The sequence below is a fragment of the Molossus molossus genome, unplaced genomic scaffold (assembly GCF_014108415.1).
Source record: "Molossus molossus isolate mMolMol1 unplaced genomic scaffold, mMolMol1.p scaffold_m16_p_13, whole genome shotgun sequence".
NCBI lineage: Eukaryota > Metazoa > Chordata > Mammalia > Chiroptera > Molossidae > Molossus > Molossus molossus.
Window position 1 is genome coordinate 40,264,427 of NW_023425348.1, and position 13,600 is coordinate 40,278,026.

Consider the following 13,600-nt stretch of genomic DNA (forward strand, 5'->3'; position numbering starts at 1 on the left):
TTCAGATCCTGCCTCTACCACTTCCTAACTGTGTGGTCTTGGGGAAGCTACCCAACCTCTCTGGTCCTCCGATTTCTCAGAGGATCTGCCGGGAGGATCACATGAGACAGTGAATGCTCAGTGCTTTCACAGTGCTGGACAGGGCTCAGGTCAATGTCAACTATTGCCGGTACTCCTTTGGATTGCGTCCGTCTCTCTCCGCCATGATTGGTGCACTCTGGTCACACTGTCACCCCTGCCTGAGCCACTGCCGCAATGCCCCAACGGGATCCCAGTTCCACTCTGCGCTGGTCCAGTCTCCACTCAGCAGCCAGTGATCGTTTAACAACACACATGTGACAACCTCACTCCGCTGCATAAAAACCTTTAAAGTAGGTTTTCCATCACAATTAAAATGAGATCGTAAACAACTCTGAGGTGACCAGACCTGTGAAGTGGCTCCTTAACCTTCCCAGAGCCAGCTGCATCCCCCTTGTTCTGTTCTAGGCACCCTGGCATCCGCTCCATTCCTTGAGTCCCTCCTACCCCTTTGCCATGAGTCAGAGTTTGCACACGCTGTTGGCTCATTCTTCTCCAGTGCACCTGTTCAGCTCCCCATAAAGGCCTTCCCTCGACTTTCTCATCCACGTGTGAATTTCCTCACAGCTCTAATTATCTTACTTTCTCATTTATCGTCCTACTAGCCCTGCAGCCTTCATGAGGACAGTTTACCACTCTGTTCCCAGACTGAATGCAGAAGGAGGGATAAAGAAGAAATGGATTATAGCCTGGCTGAGCCATACTTTCCCCCATCTTTCTTTTATTATCCCCGTTTCGCAGATGGAAAGTTGAGTTCCTCTCCCAAGGTCTCCCAGCTCATCAGCGGTGGGGACTAGGACTTCAATCCAGGCGACTGGAGCCTGCACCCACCTTTAACCAAGCTCTTCTGCCTCCTTCGTTAGTGGAACCTAAATCTGAACTGACGGTGATGTGAGGAGGTGGTTCCCAGCAAGGCGGGTCCCTGTGTGAAGTCCTTTTTCCCAGTCTTCTTTGTTCCCATTCATCCACTTTCGTTCCTCCCCGTTTGCACTGTGGGAGGGCTTGATCCCACATCCAGACGGTGAGGCCTTAGATGGAGCCCAGGAGAAGGAACCGACAGGGCATCCAGCCCAGGGCCCGCCTCCAGCCTGCAGTTGGCCCCACAAGGGCAGGACTGATTCAGGGATTTGATGGGTTTTCTTCATAGTCCAGAGCATGGGTGAGAATTCCCATCAGAGAGCAAAGTATTAGTACTTCGGGAAAAACAGTCATTTTGTTTTTAAATCCTCACCCAAGCATATGTTTACTGGTTTTAGAGAGAGAGGAAGGTGGGGGGGGTGGGGGAGAGAGAGAGAGAGACATCGATGTGAGAGAGAAACATCTATCGGTTGCCTCCCATCCATGCCCAGTATCTCCTTCTCAAGTGAAGGCTTAGCTCAGTGTCTGGCCTGGTCAGCACTTGGGCAGTGCTGAATTATTTTCAGAACAGAAGTCATTTTGGTGGCTTAAAACAACAGAAAATTATTCTCTTACAGTTCTGGGGACCAGAAGTCTAACATCAGTACCACTGGACTGAAATCAAGGTTTCAGTAGCACCGGGCTCCCCCCGGAGAATCTGGGGCAGAATCTAGTCCTGTCTCCCAGCTGTGGGTGGCTGCAGCATCCCGTGGCTTTGGGCACACTGCTCCAGTCTTTGCCTTCGTCCTCACGTCACCATCTCATGTGTATGTCAAATCTCCTTTTGCCTCTCTCTTACTTGGACACATATTATGACATTTACTGCCCACCCAGATAATTCAGAGTGATCTCCCCATTTTAAGATTCTTAATCACATCTGCAAAGATCCTTTTTCCAAATAGGGTAACATGTATAGGTTCCAGGAATTAGGACCTGATGTCTTCGGAGGCCATTAGTCAGCCTAGCACCTAGCTCTGCCCTTAGAATATGCACAGACCCTCTTCTGAAAGCTGGTATCGGTGGGCAGGGGCACGGTGAGTGCGAGCCACTCAGGAGGGACACACTGCAAAGGCAGGGCAAGAAAGGAGCAGGGGACTATTGTCACCCTTGGGGAGGTGCACTTTGGCCAGCATCTAATGAACATTGTGAGATGTTGGGACCACAGTTCATTCATTCATTTATCAAGAAGTTGTTGGGTAGAACTGTATACCCAGCACTCGGGAGTACACACTCCAGGCAATGGTACAGGTCAAGAAACTATCGTATGTACTGTGGCAAGCGCTAGTGTAGAGGAATGTGTTGACAAGGGTATTTCAGCCCTGGGAAGGCTTCCTGGAAGAGGCGATACTTGAACTGGAGGATGAAGGTACGTAGGAGTTAGCCAGGTAGACCCAGGTCAGCAAAAGGGCTTTAGCATAGCAGCATTTACAAAGCTAAGTGATCAAGACTGAACCTGCCTTTGACCTGCCAAGGTTGCCCAACAGTCATCTTAGGACTGAGAGAACTCTTGGCTGAGGACACCTAAAGCCAGAATTTCATCTTGTTATTTTGTTTTAACTGTATCTTGTTGTTGTTAAATGGGTCTGGTGTCTTTCCCCCCTCCTAGCCTCTCCTTATGAGTGAAACCCACCAAAAGAGAAAGGACAGGTTCTGTGAGTCTCTGCAGGTGACAGGGCTTGTCTCCTGCTGGATGGTGGTCCTGCTGCCTTGTACAGGTGGCCTGGAGTGGCAGGACAGGCAGACTGGCCAGCTGTGTAATCTGAACACAAGCCGGCTGCTAATTTGTGACTTGTCGGTCTAAGGAATCCGGTCCCATGGTGTTCTCAGTGTTAACATACCTCTTCTTTTAAAATGTAAAAGCACATCCTGTGTTTCTCACAGCGTGAGTGGCTTTTCAGAGTGCTTGGTATAGAGTGACCAGCGGTGTCCTCTGGGTCCCTCCCGCCGTGCTCCGGGATACAGACGGCCATTCCTCCAGCTGCTCCACTGTGCAGCCTGCTCTCCTCCGCTGCTCCACTGTGCAGCCTGCTCCCCTCCGCTGCTCCACTGTGCAGCCTGCTCCCCTCCGCTGCACTCCTCTCTGTTCCCACCCTGCCCGCCCCCACCAGCCCTCCTGCCTCAGCCTCAAGGGCTCGTCCCTGTTTACATTTCCAGGGCTTTGATTAAATACCTGTGTGTTAATTGGTTAATATTTTCCTTCCTGACGACAGAGGTCCAAGACTGTTTTTTTGGCCCACTCCATACCAAGTAGCAAGCATCCACTATATATATGTTAAGTAAATGAAAGGATAAAAAAAAAAAAAAAAAATCAAAGGAAGCATCAGAAGTGTTTCATGAAGAGAATGAGTTAACATTCATAATACATCTGTGCCAGGTAAAAGTCTTTAGCGTTAGATACATTCTGGAAAGGTTTTTATTCTTAGACAGGTTTATAATGTTGACTGGAAGCAGCAAGATAAAATCTATGTACAGTCAAATCTCAGTTTTATAAAATTCATGGATGTTTCCTTGAAAATACATCAAAATAGCAGCTATGGATTATGAAGTTACACGATAATTGTTTCTGCCTTATTTTATTTTTTCCCCCAAGTTTTCTTTAATGAGACGTACAACTTTTGTAAAGGAAAAAAAATAGAATATCGGTGAGGCTCCTTTGAGCGCCTGGTGTCTTGGCCCCTTTGTTGTCTGCCTCCTGATCTTTTACTTACACACGGGGGGCTTACTGGGGATGAATTGGTGGGCCCATTAGAATGATTTAACCAATTAACTTCTTCATTAACTGCCGTGGCATCGTATAGGTGCTGGACAAAAGATTCAGAATAATCCTTCTTATGGGCTGGACAAAGGAATATTGGAAATCCCCTCTCTCATTTCTCCCAGCCCTTCTCATGGGATTCCCGCAGGGGCTAAAGCCCAGAGAAAGGGCTGAGTTGGCTTTGGGGTCTCTGAAAGGGAATGAGTTCAAGGCCCCCGAGTCGCAGCCCGAGCGGGATTCCTGTGAAGTGTGCGTGTGTTTACGAATCGTCCCAGACTTTCCCCTGCGTGGCCCTCCTCTGGAATGCCTGCCTGGAGTTTGTCGAAACTATTGTAGCATTGTGTCTTCCTGGGTACTGCAGCTATTTTAGAAGTTGATCTGTCATCATTTTGTCTGTCAAACTACCAAAGGAACATTTTAGTATTAATTTCTGTCATTGGGTCTGTGATGAAGTGAGCATCCCCATGTAGAACAAATCACCCCAATCCTTTGGGAAAAGTTGTAGACAGAGTGTATATCCTTGACTTAATGATGCCATTCTGAACTCTTACCTTAAGGATATGATCTAAGATAAGACAGAAAAAAAGATTTCAGACCCAAAGGTAGTGTTACACTGTCAACTACAGTAAGGTTGGAAACAAAGTGGAATAAATGTCTGACAGTCAGGCAGTGGGGTTCCCAGCACCTGGGCCTTGGGTATGTGGGTTCCGCGTCTGCGGATTTAACCAACCCCAGATTGAAAATATTTTAATAAAATACGTTATGTCGTTGCTGATGTGGACTCTGTCATTTGGGCCACTATGATCACATTTATACTGAATATCTATAGCCTTTCTTATCATTGTTCTCTAAACAATGTAACAACTATCTGTAGCATTCACATCGTATTAGGCAGCACCCGAGAGATGATCTAAAGCATATGAGAAGGTGTGTGTAGGTTATATACAAACGCAGTGCCATTTTATGTAGGGAACTTGAGTATCCTGGGACTTTGGCATCCATGGGAGTGGGGTATCCGCGAATGCAGAGGGACAGTGTAGTTGTTTTCACTCAGCTGGCTGCACGCAGCCATTTGAAATGATGGTTTTAAATAACGGGATAGTATGTAAAATGTTTATCACCTTAGATTCAGTTTCTACATTGGTGTGTGGGTGTATGCAAATTTATGTATAAAGATTTATGTGGCAAGTGACTTTGTCACATAAAGACACGGATGTCCTCCGCACACTAACCCTAATCCCTGCAGAAGTGCACAAGGGGCCATTCCGTTGGTATCATTCTTAGTTATGCATTAATAACCACATGTGTTGGAGGTGATTTAGAGGGGTCAGTGTATCACAGACTCGGAATGATTAATCTGTGAAGATTTCAGCCCTCAAAGGAGTGCCCATCATTTCCCTGGATTTTATCTTGGTAAATCATCAGAAGACCCTTGGCTCTGGCTTGATTGACTTTGTGGAAATTGCCATCTCTCACTCACCCACCGAGTTTGGTGGCCGGACATTGATTGTTTCTGATCCACCAGCCCTGGCGTATTTGTGTGTCCCCTCCCTCCCCCCTGCCCCACGCTCCGGCCTCGGACAGCCCGCCACGCTCCGGGTCCTGAACACTTGCTTTTCTCTGCCTGGGAATTTGTGGCATTGAAAGTCGTCTCTCGTAATCAGGCCCTTGAGCTTTGAAGTCAAGATCTTTGTCTTTAACTTACTGGTTCCGTGGAGATTACTTTCAACTCCATGGTGTTCCGGGTCTCGATATAAAACAACTATATTCGAAACCATCCCCCTCGCCAAATTTTACGTTGCAGATGAGCACAATGGCTTTTATTTTATTGCTGGAGAAAGTGCAGAAGTTAGGTGATCTCATAAGCTCTCCCTGCCTCCTCCTGCACTGTGTCGACCTGCTGATGTCTTCCTCATGTCCTCTCTGGAATGTGCCTTGATCTTCCCCGGTCACCCATTCATTCACACCTCCATCCATCCTCCGTCCGTCTGTCCACCATGCCACAGAGGTTTAATGAATATCTGTTGCAGACACAGCAGTGAACAGAAAAGGCAAAAACATCTTCTTTCGTGTATCTTTAATGTCTTTTGTTATACATGTATTTTAAAATAAGTTTTTAAAAAACTGCCCCACTAAATAAAAAAGCAAAAGCTTCCTCTCCTAACATGCAGTGCCGTCTCCTCTGGGCTTTAAGAATGCCTCCCTGAATGCACTTGATCCCCCCCCCAGGCTGTGGAAGAGGGCCCCTGCCGAGTCGGCTTGTTTCCACGGTGCCAGGCCCACCATCCGTCTCCCTCGTGGACAGTGCAGTGACTTCATCTTCAGAAGGACAGGCCTGATGTGGAACCTGGTATTTACTGAGAACCTGCTGTACCCCAAGCCCCATGTTTTCATGAGCGTGTGTATCCTGCCAAACCAGCATTTTGTTCCTGTTTTCTAGCGGAGGAACAGTCAAGTGACTTGTCTGGGACAGTCCTCTCTGCTTCCATTATGGGTTCTGAGAAAAAGATCAGTTTCTGATTTCACACGCGAATAATTAGCAGCGGAGGGATTGACCCCCCTCTGCCTCCCACACACCTTTGCTGATTTCACATAGGAACCCCGGGAAGGAGAAGCCTGGGTCTGCCCAAGGACCAGGGGCTCTCAGGGCCCTGAAACAGCGAAGCAATTCATTCTTCTCAACATATAATTTTAACCTCCCTTTCTTGCAGATTCTCGCGTTACATTTTACTGCAAAAGAAAATGGTCCTGCCATCCCAATCCCATCATCTGGGTCCTGACTTTATTACAAACCCTAAAATATCACCTATTAAGTATTGGATTGACCTTTCGAAACTGAGATTGGAAAAAATAAAAATAAAATCACCACTCAAAACAAATTTCATAAGCTAGGATAATGATCCAGAAGTCAGTCTGTCTGTGCCAAACCCTCTGCGGCCCTGTGCAGGTCCAGGCGGTCCATCGGGGCGCGGGGAGCAGAGGAGGAGCGGGGCCCTGTCTGTCGATCCGGTTGCAGGTTCAGTGCCATTTCCAAATCCAGCCTCTCCCCCTGCCGCCTGGGGGCTCTTCCTCCGTCAGGGGCTGCTGTCATTCACAGCCACCTCTCATCCCTGCACGCTTTCTGAGTGCTGCTGGAACCATTTGCCCCAGTCATCGGGGCAGGGGTGCAGCTCTGAGCTCAGGAGGGAGAATGAAGTCTCTTTTCCTCAGAACTCCGGGGGCTGGGGATCTGGGTGATCACATGTGTTATATGCATCCACCAGAGGCATCTGCCTTCTTTAGTGACAACCATCATCCTCTCAACAGCTCGTTTTCTTTGTGCCTTTTCTCAAGGAATGCGACACATTTGGGGAACGCAGTTCCCTAGCTTGTCTGAAAGCGCACCTCGGGGAAGGCTGCTAGGAGACCAGGAGGGGAGATCCGGGCTGCTGGGAGAGCAGGCCCTGCATGCACATTTTCTCCTCCCAGGCAGGAGGTAAGGGAGCCCGTGGCGGCTGTGAGCGAGTCTTAGCAGAACCGGAAGCCAACTGTGAGCCCTGTGTTTAAGGGCATGTTATGGTCTTGCCTTGGTAGCAAGGCCCATGCTAAGCTGGCAAAGGTGATATTTTCTGCATCTCAGAACCAGAACTGAGACCAGAGGGCTTCCAACCACGTGACCAAGAACAAGCTGGGCTCTTCTCTGGCCCCCGTTTCTTGGAAGTAATCAATGAACGTGGGACATGAAAGCACCTTGAAACTCTCAGGTGACTATGGAGCATGGTTATCGTTAACATTCGTGTTCTTGGTGCCAGGGGCCAGGTGACCACCCTGTTTTATTGCTCACGTCAGGCAGTTGACAAGGTAGGGACAGCCCCTGGAGCAGGGTTCCTGGCACGGGATTGAAGGCCTGTGTCTGGTTTCATTGCTGTGTGATCTTGGGCAGGTCATTTCCCTCTTCTGAGCTCTATTCCTGCATCTGTAAAACGGAGACCACTTTGGAGTCTTGAGGTTTGTGCTTGGATTACATCAGAAGATGGGGGTCAGAGTGCTTGGCAAATTGTAGAGCTTGATCTGCAAAGATGGAGAATCTTGTGAGAGACATGTTGACTCTTCCTTGCAAGACGTACTATTAAATTTAGTCAGTTAATGTTTGGGAAATCTAGTCACACAACCCCCTTCATCTCCATATATTCTGACCTTGTTGTCTTCAACTGGTCAGGGCTCAGTCCTAACTTTTCAAATAGTGCGCATCCCACCCCCCGCCTTTTGTTCTCTATCCCCGCTTTATTTTTTTCTGTATCAATCATCATTCCCTGACATTGTATTTTAACCTCTTTATTGTTTGTCTGTGATCTGTCTTCCCCATTAGAACTAAGTGACAGCACAGGTGGTGTCTCATGTGTTCGTTGCTACCTCCCCACACCTTGAAATGGGTCCACTGGTATATAGTGGGTGCTCCCTTGTGGAATGAAAGAATGTTTGCATCGTTGTTCTGCCCTCCCTAAGAAGCCTCACCCTGAGAGGGAACATGGTCCACTAGCAAACAAAAGAGACTTTATCTGGGAAATGTCCTGACCTCATGGTCCTGCCAAAGCCCTTCCCGCTCCCAGCCGTATTCTGAATGGACTCGACCAAAGTGGTAAATTGATGGTAAAGTCTACGTAAGTCTGTGAGTTCACTCCTCTAAGCCCATTTCTTATCTACAGAGTGAAGATGAGTCTTTACCATGTCTTTTTATCATTTAGACCAGGGACTAGTCTAAAAAAGAGCAGTAATAATGGTGGTTGGGCCCTGGCCGGTTTGGCTCAGCGGTTAGAGCTCGACCTGTGGTCCTGAGAGACCCGGGTTCGGTTCCCGCTAAGGGCGCGTACCTCGGTTGCAGTTTGTCCCCGGCCCTGGTCGGTCGTGCGGGTGGCAGCCACTTGATGTGTTCCTTTCACATCGATGTTTCTCTCTCTCTCTGTTCCGCTCTCTCCCTCCCACTCTACCTGAACAAAAAAAATGGGAAAATGTCCTCGGGTGAGGGTAAAAAAAAAAAAAATAATAATAATGGTGGTTGGTATGGGTTCTAGATTGTTCTTGAGAGTAGTGTGGGCTAAGGGTGGGGGATGGGGAGGAGATCATGAGGACATTGGACACCTTAGAGGTGATAGAATATCAGGTGCCCCATATGTACCCAGTTAAAATCTTATAATCACTCAAAGAGGGTGGGGTCAGTACCCCATCTCACAAGGAGGAAGCTGAGCCTTAGAGAAGGTACAGTGGTCCCGCCGAGGCCCACCGCTGCCGTATCACAGAGGACGATTTGATGTCAGGTCAGCCTGATTTCTAGACCCATCACAATCCCCTGAGTCCCAGGAGCCTCCTTGGAACGTGGCATGGAGGCTGTCGCTTCTGGGACTCAGCCTGTGCTGCCCTCTCGGTACAAGTCTCCACCTCTGGAGGGTGAAAAGGGCGGGGCCACAGCCACCAGGGACCAGGACCTCAGTGCTCTGCCGTTTGTAGACAGGTGCTGAGGGTCGAGTTAACCCTTTTCTCCTATTATGAAATAGCATCACTGGACTGTGCGAAGCCCACCTTTTTGAACAGTCGATTCTCCTTTCTCCCAGTTCCCCACTCTTATTGTCTTCTCTCAAGTTTGAAGTTACGTCGTTGGTTTATGTGTATTCTTTTAAAATCGGTATTGTTTTTTGTTCAGATATTTTTCATGTATGTTGATGATACTGTGCGGTAAACCTCGTTCTCTTTCCTACGTTTTCTTTTAACACTTTGTTTTCAAGATCCATCTGTGTTGCTGTGTACACAGTGTAGCCCATCGTATCTGACTGCTGCTGCAAAACAGTCCTGTGTGCGTTCACTACACCTAAGTCTGCCTTGCCCCGGAGAGACACCAGGAGGGATTCCGACGCCCGGTGGTGTGCACAGCACTGCAGGGACACCCTCCCACGTGCCCAGACAGACCTGTGTGAGGACTGTTTGGTTGTGCGGTGGTATCCCTGACAGACACAGCACTGTGCACCTGGCTTGCAACCAGGTCTCTCTCCCCAATCTGTACTCACCCCGACACATAGCTTCCTCCTTCCTGTATCTCCGCACAGCCTCTCACACGTAGGGCAGATACATTCATTCTGCCCGTCGGATGGGTGCAGGCATAGCTTTCTAAAAATTTGTTTGTTTTTATTTATTTGACTATAAACAAGTTTGAGTGTCTACGTAGGATGTTGACCTTTTGAGTTTCTCTTTAACGAACTACTTCTTTATATCCTTTGCCCATTTGTCATTGAATGTTTCTGACATTTTCTTGTTCCCTGGCAGGAGGTCCTAGTGTAGTCTAAATATTAATCCTGGTCACTTTTAGACACATATCTTCTCCCAAAATGTATTCATTTATTCGTTTTGTGAGTCAAACACTTTAATTATGGGATTATCCAATGCATCACCTTCTCACCCTAGAATTTGTGCATTTGGGGATTTTGAGACGTCCTCTTTCAACAGCAGGCCGCACACGTATTCAACATTTTCTTCGGATAAGCCACGGGGGCGGAGGGGGTGTCAGCCCCGCGCTCCTGCAAACAGAGGCTCGGGTTTATGAATCCCAGGCCGACACGGAGGGGAAAGAGTTCAGTTTCCCCTCCTTCAAAGGACCCCATAAGCCAACAGGAAGGCAATTAGGCAGAGAGGCTTTAATTAAATTTTCCATTTTTTAATTTTTCTGAACTTCAGGGGTGCTCATGCCTTGGATCACAGAGACAATAGTTAATGAGCGGAGGTGTCTCTCAGGAGCTCGGCTGCTGCAACATCCTGAGATGAGGAGGTCTTGGCCCCCATCTCCACTCACGTCTGATAACCCCTCGAGTTGTGGCAAAGGGGGAAGAGACAGGACTGAGCCTCCTGATAACAGTGTGGGCCCATCTCCGCACGGCAGGGCCACAGGGGTGAAAGCAGGACCTGGCTCCGTGAATCGTGGGGCCTCTGTCGTTTGCTGGGACCCATTCCTCATTCACACGGTTCCACATGGCGATGAGTTCTAGGATCTCAAAACAGTACCGGGGAACTTCGAATGGCCCCTGTCTGGCCTCCGTACCTTACTGATGGGGAAACAGTTCCCGAGTGAGGAAGTAGCTCCTTGAAAATTACATCAGTTGTGAGCAGGAGCCTCCGGGCCAGACCCCAGGTTCCCGAACCCCAGCCAGAGCTCTGACCACTGCACTTGGAAAGATCCCAGGCTTTGGAGACAGACAGTGCTGGGTTTAAATCTAGCTCTGACATCTGTTAATTTCATAATTATATAAATAACCCTATTTGCTGCTCTGGTCAGTGTGTTAAATGAGATATACCCAGAACTGTGAGATCTTGGAGGAATTTGACCTAGTCTCAGATCAGAGATGGTTCTAGAAGTAAATAGGTTGAAGTCTACAGATGAGTCCAACTTAAGCTGTAGAGAGGGAGGAGCTTGTTGGATGGATGGATGACTGGGAGCCTGGGTTTAAGAAGTTGGCTGTTTACCCATCCTGTTCTTTTCTTTTGTTAATTTTTTTTTCTTTATTGATTTTAGAGAGAGAAGAAGGGAGAGGGAGAGAGAGACAGAAACATCGATGAGAGAGAACATTGATTGGCCGCCTCCTGCATGCCCCCCACTGGGGATCGGGCCCACAACCTGGACATGTGCCCTGACTGGGAATTGAACCAGCGACCTCTCGGTGCAGGGGTTGACGCTCAACCACTGAGCCACACCGGCCAGGCCCATCCTGTTCTTTCTCATTCTCACCCAGGGAGGCCTGCCCGTCACCTCCTAAATCTGACAGAGTGTGAGGAAAGGAAGATCTCTTTCCCTGACGGTCAATCCTTTGAGTATTTCACTCACAGCTGAACACCTGTTCCATTGAAGCACCCACCTCGGACCCTGCCCTCCTCTCTGACCCCCACCGCTGGTCCTTGAGAATGGGAAATGCAAGAGAACAAAAAGGGAAAGCTGTGTTGCTAATCACGCTGAAATGTGATGCTCCTCCCCGAACCTCCGAAGCTGAGAAATTAGACATGCTGATTTCATCCACGGCTTAGCGCAGGGGTTGACGGCTGCGACTCAAGAGGTTCGGCGGGTTAAGTGCTGGAAACCTCTGCCCGGGTTCTTAAGCCTCTCTGGGAAACCTCTGAGGCTGCTTGGTAATTCGGCGGTGTCGTTCTGAGTGCCTCCCGGCCCTGCCAGCCACGGAGACGATTCCCCGTCAAAAAAAGATTTCATTCCCGGCTGGCTAGGATGTAGCCTGCTCTTTTGTTGCCGGGGGACTGTTGAGAGAAGAGAGGGTGGGGAAGAGAATCTGCAAAGAGATAAAAGCAGGCAGGAAGGGGCCTCGTGGGCACTACAAAGGCTGTGGCCCCTGCACATAGCTGGTTCCTGGAATCGGGAAAGAAAGGACAAACGCGGACACTCGCCTGGCATGTGCCGTGTACTTGGTACCTGTCACCCCCGAATTTATGAACTCCTCACGTCTCTGCGAGGCCGATGTGTCAGTCCCATTGTGCAGGTAGGAAATTAGGTTAATCGCCGTGCCCAATACAATGACGATGAAGATGATGATGATAGCAGACACTATGTATGTGCCAGACATCATTCTGAGCGCTTCCCGTGTATCAACGGATTTAATCCTCACCGCAACCCTACAGGGTGGACGCCGTGATGGTCTACATGTTTCAGATGGAGGAGTAAAGCAGCGAAAGGTGAAGTATCTGCCCTCACCTGGTACCTGGCAGAAGGCGGATGAAAGCATGAGCGCCCAGGGCCGCGCTCTTACCTGCGCTGGGATGGAGGCTGGAGAGCAGGTCTGACACAGCGTAAATCCTCCCCTTGCAGCCACACCCAGCGGCGGCCCTGCTCCCCTGCTCCCAGTGAGGATGCCGCTGTGACGGATACTGCCCCAGGCGAGCATGTGCCAGGGCTGGCCCGGAGCTGGCCTGTAGGTGTGGCTCCACTTCCCACTGCTGTGTGTTCTTTCTCGCTGTCCTCCCTGTGTCCTGGAGACTGATGCTCAGAGAGGGCAAGGGATCCGCCCAAGGTCACGCTGCTGATTGTGGCTCTGGGCTACGTGCTAGATGATTTCACTTGCTGGCTCATTTCATTGCATTTATGAAATTGTTTCCAGAGGCTTGATCTGTTGGACGGACAGTGGTTCCACAAGCAGTGAGGGCGTCTCTCCCCTGCTCCGGGTGAGGCTGGTGCTGCAGGGGCAGACACAAGACCTGCACAGTAGTCCTGCCCCGAGGAGCCCCTCGTTTTGAGGTGGGGGATGCTTTTCCCTCCCCACGTCGGACACAGCAAACTGGAAATGGCAGGACTTTTCCTCTCTCAACACCGTGAGGGCTGTCAGCAGCCTGCACCTGCTTTGGTCAGATCCAGTTACAGCCAGAAACTATCTATTATTATTGCTGTTAATGTGACACAAAGGAGGTTTGAAACTCTTGATCCTGAGAAATGAAAGACTCCACCCCCCAAAAGAAAAGAAAGATCAATAACCATCCAAACTGTCACTTTCTGCAGGCTTCAAGGAAATAGTTGTTGGGCTCTTTCTTTCTTTTTTTTCCTGGTCAAAACAGGCCATTTGAATGTCACATTTATTCCGTTTCCTTTTTCTTTTCTTCCAAATAATTTGGGTCAAAATGCTGATGAAATTGCTCCATTTTTAGGTGCTTTCCGCAGACCATTGACATAGTGGATTAGCATAAATAAGTTATTTCCAAAGCCTTAATTCAGATAGCCAAGAAAATTATAAGCAAATAATTATAATGTATATATTTTTCATAAGTAGTGATTGACATAATGATGGCAATTTTTCCATTGTACCTAATCAATAACAGATGTGCGGCAGGGAAGGTGTGATATGTATTAACTCCTGG